Source organism: Gasterosteus aculeatus, chromosome 13 (genome assembly GCF_964276395.1).
Source record: "Gasterosteus aculeatus chromosome 13, fGasAcu3.hap1.1, whole genome shotgun sequence".
NCBI classification, from domain to species: domain Eukaryota; kingdom Metazoa; phylum Chordata; class Actinopteri; order Perciformes; family Gasterosteidae; genus Gasterosteus; species Gasterosteus aculeatus.
In genome coordinates this window covers 14,304,546-14,314,457 of record NC_135701.1, presented here as the reverse complement: position 1 = coordinate 14,314,457, position 9,912 = coordinate 14,304,546, and positions in this window count along the sequence as shown.

The following is a 9,912-nucleotide window of genomic DNA, read 5'->3' as shown; positions in this document are numbered from 1 at the left end:
TCTGGGAGCCTGCAGATTTATATTGGACAAAGAATTCTGCACAGATGTCATAATATATAGCGTGTACTTACACACATTTTCTTACAGGGACTTTCACTTTTACGGGGCATCCATCCCATGCAGACACCATCTGTACATACAGAAACAGTACATAACTTTCTTCTAACCTTTCCTAAGGCCCCACCTTACGTTGAAATCCCTTCCTAAACCCAGAAGTAGTGCATCGCTGCCAAAGGTTTCTTAGTCAAGTGCCCAGATCCACAGCTCTCAGTCTGGGCAGAGGCGGGCAAAGTACCGGCCGTCTGTTCTTGTTGCCAGGACTGGATTCGCTGTATAGCACTTTACGCATGTGGCTTCTCTCAAAATGCCAGTTAAGTGCTTGGCTAAAGCGCAACATTTAATTTTTATCATCTTATTTCTCCACAATATAGTGACGAATCTGTGCAAAATACTGTTTAGAGTTTCATGAATGTGTAGAAGCAGACATCCATACAAGGATTTGGTGTCAAGTCTTATGATCCTTTTCATGGAGAGTGCTTCTTGTTTTTATTTTCTACTTAACATGAAAGAGAACATTGAAAAGAAAGAAAGTGTGGTCCAACACACTTGTAATGCACTATTAATGGCTTGAAAAAAAGATCTTCACTTTAGTTGGCTTTAGTCCTATTATTGATATATTTTAAAATCAGGAAAAAATCATGTATGAAATAATAACTTTTCAAAACGTATATATGTAATAAAATGTTCAGGCAACATTAAAAAACATGTGTTTAATAGACATGAATGAATGAGGACTTCCCATAGACTTAGATCTTGTAGTAATATGTTAGTTGTGGTTTGCATCTTGGGGCCTTCATTGAGTCTCTCCTGTCCATCTCTCCCTCTATCTCACTCAACACACAACTACACGCACACACACACGCAGTGTGTTGAGGTGCTGCAGCTTACTCGTGTAATGTGACCTGGAGGGGCGCCAACGAGCCCAGAGAAGGCCCGTGGCCCGGGGCCCGCCGACACCTCTCCCCAGCCCTGTTGAAATGTTTATTTATAACTCTCCTCCTGCTCCACCTCCTCCTGTCGTCTGCCAGCCGCCATGCCAATCCAAACATACCGGGCCTCTCCAGACTGTCCAGAGCATGATTTCAGAAAGAAGAGAACCATTTCCCTTCTTTTTCCCCTCTTCTCATGCCCAAATCCCCCCCCCCCCCCTCCACCCCCCCCCCCACCTTCTGTCTTAGGGTGTCTTTCAAAGAGCTACGCTTAGAGAGAGGACAATTGAGAAGAGAAAGAGAGGAGAGGAGAGGGACGAATGGATTGGTAAAAGAAAAGAGGGGAGGGAGGGCAGAGGTTCACTCCATACACCCTGGGCTGCTAAATTGGTTTCAGGCCGGCCGTGGGACGCCAGGGATGCACGGCAGACACTGCCGACTAGCTGTGTTTGCTTTTGCCGGGTGCAGGAAATCTGATCTCCATCCATGTGGCCAACCCACATCCCAGCCATCACTACCGCCAGGAATACCAGGAGATTTGCTCTAAAACAGGTATCATTGATACTTGAGTAATAAGAATAATATACATACAATTAGAGTGTGGAAAATGGGGAATATTTCACTGAAACGTACAACGGTTACATCATCCCACATGGGCCGTCTTTCTTACAGGCCACATGTCTGTGAATGGAGGGACGACACGTTGAATCCCTGGTGAGCCCGAGGCCCAAGGCCCTCGAAATGTTTAGTTTAATTGGGCCAGGCCTTAAGACTGCCGTGCAGACATTGCCGGGCAGACACAGGACTACAGGGAAAAGCAACGCACCCAAGAGACCTCGGGCGCAGTGTCCCCGTATCTGGCTTAGTGCTCATTTGGTGTACTCACAGTTTAAGGACACACTGCTTACACATTGCCGTGTCCAAGGGCGCCAAATCACCAATAGTAGTTGTTGATCTAAAAAAAAACACAAAAAAACATATCACTCTAGCTCTAAGAAGAGGGAATTGTTTACCTCCTTGTCCCTGTGTGTGTTTGTGTGCTTGTTTGTGTCTCTGTTTATGCGTAAGTGCATTTGTCTGCATGCCTCGGCAAAGCCGTCTTTGTAACAGCGCTCACTAACACATCCACCGAGGTCTGTGACATCGCCTGCAGCCGATGGTAAAATGTACATCAGCCATGACAAAATTGAATTGCATCACACATTATTTCCACTCAATAAATGAGGCAAGTATTTGGTAAATAATACATGTAAAGTCAAATATTTATTCAAACTGCAAAAAGGAAAAGGAGGAAGGAAAATCAAGACGAACAAATATATGTATAAAATGTGTGTAAAAACACAGTTTATGGTAAGAGACAGCGGTCCAATTAATTGGACCATCTTCAAGAAAGAGAAGGGAATTGATATGATTTTAAGGCCACGGCGTTCTGTTGATGCCCAAAATACATTTCTTTTGATTTCTGTTTGAGTATGTGTGTGTGTTTAGTTCTCCGTCTATCTGTCACACACACACACACACACACACACACACACACACACACACACACATACACACACACACACACACACACACACACACGCACATAGTCGGGGCACATCCTCATTTCTCTCTCAAGACAGTTTGCTTGCCTTGCATCCAAATGGACTCTCTTACATCGCATGCGAATATGATGACAGATCCTGCATTTAATTTCCTCTGCCTTTTTGCAGCGCGCACCAACTTCTTTTATTTAATGAATGATCGCGCTTTAAAAGAAACCAAGTGTTGAATGAGCCACTATACAAACTAAAACACCTTCCGTTGAACAAATGGTTGCGCGAGTGTGTGTGCGCATCCAGTGAGTGGAGCCCACTGTGTGTGTGTGTGTGTGTGTGTGTGTGTGCGTGCTTGTCGGTTTCCCCGTGTTCATTTGTGTTCTTATAATCGTGTTTGTGTGTTTGTCATGAGTAAATCCTGTGGGAATGCAGTCTCCCCAGTAACAGTCTCTCTTGGTGGTCCTTCATTAATAGCCTGTCTGTTGTTAATGATTTAGATTTAAAAAAAATGGTGCAGTCCGATATATCAAGTGAAATCCCATGAAATCATTTAACAAGTCGGCATAATAAACAGCCCGACAAGTAAATAAATAATCAGTAAATCAAGAGGTCATTTAAAGCAACCTTGTGTGTGTGTGCGTGTGTGTGTGCACACGCTTGTGTTTGCGTTCACATATTTGATGTTTGTTTTTCCTCTTTGTCTCATCTCTCCCCCACCTCTCCTGAGTGAAGAGAAATTGAGAAACCAATCTAAAATCCATCAGGACTTCCCTGCCCACAAGCCCCTCTCCCGCAACACAACCCCACCTACCCAGCACACACCACCCCCACCCCCCCACTCCTGTTTTTTGTGTTGCAAGCGTCTGGAAATTGGATGAGATGTTCGTTTAGCGGGCAGCTGGTCTGGGGCCGATATGAATTGCGTTTCCCCACGCCAGGAAAGGTCAAGCCCCCTCGCCTTGACGGAGTGCATCGGCCTATTGAGTGGCGCTTTAGTCCATTTACCAGCCGCCAATGGCAAGGCAGCCGCGGGGAGTGAGGGGAGCACGGGACTTTGTGTCGGGGAGAGAGAAAAGAATGGCAGCACATCGGATATAAATTCATTGTTTCTCATCACCCAGCTGGGGCGGGAATGGCTGGGTGTGATTGCCGGGATGGGGGAAGTGAGGTCGGAATATTACTGTCTGAGTAGGCTGTGCCGATGTGACAGAAGAGCTCGGCGACCCTCTTTTACCACCGTTGGCTCCCACGTTCGGCCTCGCTGCCCGGAATTTTTGAAAGACAATGTGCGGTGCTCGCACTGCCTTTGAAACGCTCAAATGAGAATCGGGTGACGCGACCTCCGTAAGAATTCGCTCAATAGAGGGAGTGTTCAAAAGAAAAGAAAATAGGTTGATTTCGTCTCATGTCGCAGCTCCAGAAGTATACCTTTTATATTTAAAGAGAACAGGAAGTTTTTCCACAGCACAGTTGATAAAAGAAAAAAAAAATCTATTCCAAAAACTAAAAATAGAGACAATTAATTGGGTGGTTATGTGCTGAAAACAGACATCTTAACAGCAAACATATATCTACGCCTCAGGGCTCCTTTCTCTCCCCGTGTCTCCCTCTCTGACTCTCCTGCACGCATACAGAAGAAGGCTTGCCGTCCCTTTAATTTTCATGCCTGCGTATCTGGAGGAGTTAAGGCAAAGCAATTAAAACAAAGGCATATTTAACATGGGGTTAATGATTGGCTGACCCTGCAGTCAGCGTAGTGACAATATCTTAATTATTGAGAAACCTAAAGTCATTACGCCTACGAATGGCCCGAGGAGCGTCTCTATTGATCGGGATCTGGTCCCATTACAGGCCCGGCCCGGACCGATGGAGCCCCCCTCCCTTCGCATTATAGACAGTCTCTTTCTGTCTCTCCTTCTCCCTCATCGCCGGTCTTCTTCTTTCTCGTTCTCCTCTCTTGTCTCACTGCAAGCTATTGGAACGGCGAGATAAGCGCCAGGGGAGGGCAGTGGGCTTTAATGCTTTCTAAAAAATTCATAACCAAGCCTGGCATTTTTGCTGAGGACTGATTATTTTCCTCCCTCTCTCAATATACTTTCCTTTATGGCCCTTCTGTTTTTTGGGGGGGGGGGTTAAGTGGCAGAAGTGTTAAGAATCAAGCACTTGCAGGATTGATCACTTCTCTTACCCTATATGAGGTTAGACACATTTACTGTAATCTTATGGCTCACGTAATTTAATATTTTCCACACTGGACCCTTTTATTATTCTTGCAGTTTAACAAGTGCTTGATGCTTTAGCTCAGCAATACATCTCACAATTTGGTACAATGTGCGTTTGAAATGTACAGATTTGTTTATGGCTTTTTGTCCCTTCATCCCACAGGTGTTGAATGTTTTGTTCGTTCCTCTCCTCACTTCCATAACACACCAGTTTGACGGATGTAATTCACCTTGCTGATGACGGAAACCTGGTTTTGACTAGTAACAGTCTAACCTTCTATATAAAGTAAATACTTATAGACTAGTATCCTGATGCTCTAATCTTTGACTTTGGTGTTGGAGATGTTAATGTCAGTCATGTTCCGTTCTCATTAGGTCTTATTAGTCATAGTAAACATGCACGTAAACTATAAACTATGTAGGATGGAAACATAGTTATTTGTTCTTAGGTTCCCTTCACAATTGGTTGTGTTTTGCATGTCTTCATGCATTAGATTCTCTTGAACGCATCACATTTATTAAATGTGTTGCATTAATGCATGTATTAACGCTCATGATGTTAACTATTTAGTTGTGAAGAATAGCTTTTATATTGCTTTAGCAATTTTATTCAAATATATTCTTTGAACTGCAATAAATAAGCACATAAATAAGTCATATTTCACCTACTGTGACAAAAAATGTTGCTTAGTGGATAATTGTTCGATAACTGCGACACAAGATGTCAAGTCACTGGTGCTTCAAGTCTTTGTACGACAGATGTCTAATGTTTCCTTTCTGCAGGTAAAATGCATCATTAAGTGTCAGGAGTCCTTGGAAACCAGCCACAGCACGATACGAGTGTCTTAATCGGGTTGCATTGTAGTCTAATCATAAACATTTGTTATCGGACATTACCTTTTAGTGTCACTGCTTGGCGTGTTTTATGTGAAGTCGGCCTCGCCGATTCATCGTGGTTGGATTAGAATTAATACAATGACCATCTTTGTTACTTTAGGCTTGCAAGCGGAAAAAGTATGAATGTGTATATTATTATTGAGAAATTACCAGACAAGATGAGTACACATTCAACTGATAGATATACAGTACATACATTTTTTATTTTAAAATGATTTTACCAAGTTTATATATCTAAACTGACTTTCTACTGATGTGATTTCATAAAATATAACATATGTATATATATATATATATATATATATATATATATATATATATATATATATATATATATATATATATACATATGTGTATTCTTTGAGCACTTTTCCCCTAACTCCTTTATGTATCAAAAATGAAGGCAAGTATACACAATGTGCGCATGAAGGCAGTTTCACGTGTACAAACATTGGCTTGTTGATGGATTGTGCACTCCACTCATTTATCCTATAACCCTTTCATTTGACTGCTGCGAGGGACAACCCAATTCCACTCCTAATGGGAGGCCGGTGAGTAGGACTGCATGTTATGATGTGTGTTTTATGATAAATATAGAAGCCAGACAACTTCTCCACTGTCACACTGCTTCCTCCTCTTGTGGCCCCAGTGAAGCAGCATGGGGAGAGTTGAGATGTAATTACCCAATCAGTGTGTGCCATCCTTATTAAAACAGTACTAACAGTGCTCCATTATTGAAATACCCCCCACCGGACTCTTATTAATTCATTAAATAAATTAGCGCCAGCTCTTTTAATAATTCATAGAAGGATGTCTACGTTTTTTTTCTCCCCCTGAGAGGCTTACTACGACAGACCCATGGTACTGAAGGCGCTGCAATAATACATTGGAGAGTGGCTAGTCATTAAGAGAGCAGTTGATCAGCGTGGATAATAAAAAATGTTGTTAAAAATGAAGTCTCTGTATTTGGATTTTAAGTTCTTTAAATACAATGTGAGAATATTTATTAAATTGTTTATTTGAAATTACCGGTTGGTGCTAATTCAGTGTCTGTAGATATCAGCTCACGATGGAATTAGCCACATAAAGTTGGGCCAAACCTCCTACGCTGGGTCACATGACGTGACGCACGGCCTCCAAAAGCACCACTTTCATTTTTCCCCACCTGGGTTCCTGTCTCGTGTGTCCCTCTCACGTGTGTTGTATTAATGTGCTAATGAGAATATCCCTGAGCTATGCGGAGAAGCTTAAAGACAAATAAAGCAAGGAGTCAGTTGAGGGTTCTAGCTGTGTCTCTACAAAGCTTTAATTGACACATCTTCATCCCTGATGAAATATTTACCGCCTCTGACGATGGTGCGGCGATGCGTGGCGATCAGCGCTGTGTTGCCGGTGGTGATGTCAACATGTGATTGTTATTGATGTTATTAGCATAGGCTCGCTCCTGGTGAAGATCTAGCTTCATTCCGCTTTTCAGCATTTTGCAGTCCAAGATTACTTTTTCTTTCATTTATTTGTATTTTAGAATTGAGGGATGTCCTGTTACTACTTGTCTTGATCCATACCGATGTTATAACATTTACGTAGAATGCACCTTAAGACCACCATGCCACAGTCTTGTTTTAAGACTAGTAAGAACATCTATTGAGATGTAACCTTCCTTTTTCTTAAATCCAGAGCGTTTACAATATCCACCCATAGACAAAATAGCTCAGCGCTGTGCTTTTGCGCTCTATTGGGATTTACCACGGAGTGTCTCTGGGTAATAAAAGCGAGGACATGACGCGTGAATGATTAGACCTACATGTTAGGATGAGGAAGAGATTCAAAATGCCGGGTCCATATTTCTACCCACACATCCTGGGTCATTGATTGATGCAAACCTGCATGGAATACGATACATACGTTTGTGTGTGCTGATTTTTGCCTGTATCAAAGGAGTGTGTGTAGTACATGAGAGTTTCCATACACTGAATGTGTGTGTGTGTGCTCGCGTCTCTACGCTTTTACGTGTGTGTGAGTGTGTGCACCATGTCTGCTGGGATGTGGCGGCCCTCTCAGCCATGTCAGGGACAGCTTCGTTGAGGGTGGCAGCCGGGGGAAATGATGATGATGAAATTAAAATTCTGCGCCCGGCAGAAGGGGCTGCCGCGATTTCACTGGCGGCTGTGTGCATCGATCTGTTCCAGCATTTGACTTTCAACCATGACAAAACTGTGGGCAAATTAATTGTTCTCCAGGATATTAGGCATCAGAGTCCATTAATCCTCTCTGGAGCGCCACGCTGCATGAATACTAATCGCCTTTCCAGGCAGCCGTCTCTTCCCTTGCTGCCTACTCTCTTTCTCCTCTCTGTTTCATTCCTCATCCTTCTTCTTCTCTTACTTTTGTCTTGCTCTTTATAATTATTATTTGCTCCTTTGTTTCTTTACTTTCCCCTCTCTCTTTGCGTGTTTCTTTCCCCGTAGGTGTTAGCTCCCATTCCCTCCCAAACCCCCCCATAAAAACTGACAACCAGATTGTTATATCCGGGAGCCTTTTCACAGCCTAGTGTAAAAACTGATACAAATTTCCCCCCAAAAATCTGCAGCAGGAACTGTATGTTCATATTATTGATTACATTTTTGGCTAAGCAGTATGAAAGAAAGAGGGACCTCAAAAGGGTGGTGATTAGTAAACATTGTCCATCTGGACGCTGAGATAAATTAAATTAAATTATACAGTGCTTTTCTGTATATTTCATCTGTATTTCTTTGCACAGATAAGATTGTGCTGATGGTGTAATATTGGTTTCTATAAGGACCAGCCTGGCATTTGAGAGAGGGAGAAAAAAATAGCCCCCAACACCAATTATGTCAGATATTAACACATTAGTCGGCATGAGATTTAATTGGATGGCAGCCCTGTGCACCATGACAACAATCACCTAGACCCTGTTTATATCGTAATTGATAGTCTGGAGCTTAAGCAGCAGAGGCATCAAAAATTCATGCAGCACAGTGAGGACCGGCCCTTCCATTCAGACCACACATTGATTGGTTTTTATTTTCCCTCCCTCTAACCAGGGTAATTTTTAGTTTTAGTTTTAGGACGAGACTCTGGTATTGACGTTTTGCTGCGTTGTGATAGATGGCTGGTGGCTGTCGCAGTAATAGTGTAAGTTATCTGACATTCAGGCAGGCGGGGTCATGGGTCCAGACACAATATATTCACAGCCATGGCTTATTGACAAACCATCTCAGGCATCGGCTACATCCCATAATAAATATGTATGCTGCAAATTGTTTTTATTAGGCACAAATAGTGAATTGTTGAGCAGCCGGCCCAAGGGAAAGGTCTGCCATCATCACAAACTAATCTGAAAATAATTATAATAACCGATCTATAGCTTGGTTTAATGAATCTTGAATTAACTCTGACATATGGACATGAATGACTATAGAAATACCATTCATTGTTTTGCACCTGTGCTCCACGGTCCCCATCAACATGTTGCCCAGCTAATGCATTATATATCTCAGCTTGGTCCGTGCTATAACTATAAGAACCTCTGCGTACACACGCTGAAGGGTGCATCCTTCAATCTGTGTCAGGAATGACATGACTGCAATCCTTGTGATGTGAAAGGTATGACTGGCGTTGCCGAACCCAGATCTGCATTGTCCTTTGGTTCTAGAGGGCTTTGCATGTACCTTAATTACAGTTATATTAAGATTTTTTGTTAAAAAAAATATTACATCCAGGATTTTTTGGACATTTCATTTATTAAACATATACTTCTAATGCCTTACCTACCAAAAACATCAATGATTTAATAATAAAAAGTTGACCTATGAGGCGTTTATTAGACTGACAAAGAATTTCTAAATCAGGTGGCGTCGTGCTTACAAGGGCTGCAATACGTTTAACAAGCCATCAGGTGTCACTGCTATTTGAGTTTCAAGCCCCAAATAGTTTCCTAAACCCAGTGGTCAAGGTAACAAACATGCTAATGACCATAGTGGAGTATTTAGCAAGGATTCCCCAGGAGTTGGAGACCAAAACGGAGCTAAAATAAAGATGAATATGGCATTTATTGGGTGAACAGACAGACTCCTTGAAATGAGTGCTGTAATTAATGCGTTTGATCTGCTGATGTGTGATTAACAAACTCAACACACCCAACACTTTACCATATTGGCTTTAAGGCCAAACAAAAAGTGCACAGATACAGTAAATATTCTACCAGCTCTTGACTGTAGCATGACCCATATGCCTATATTCAAA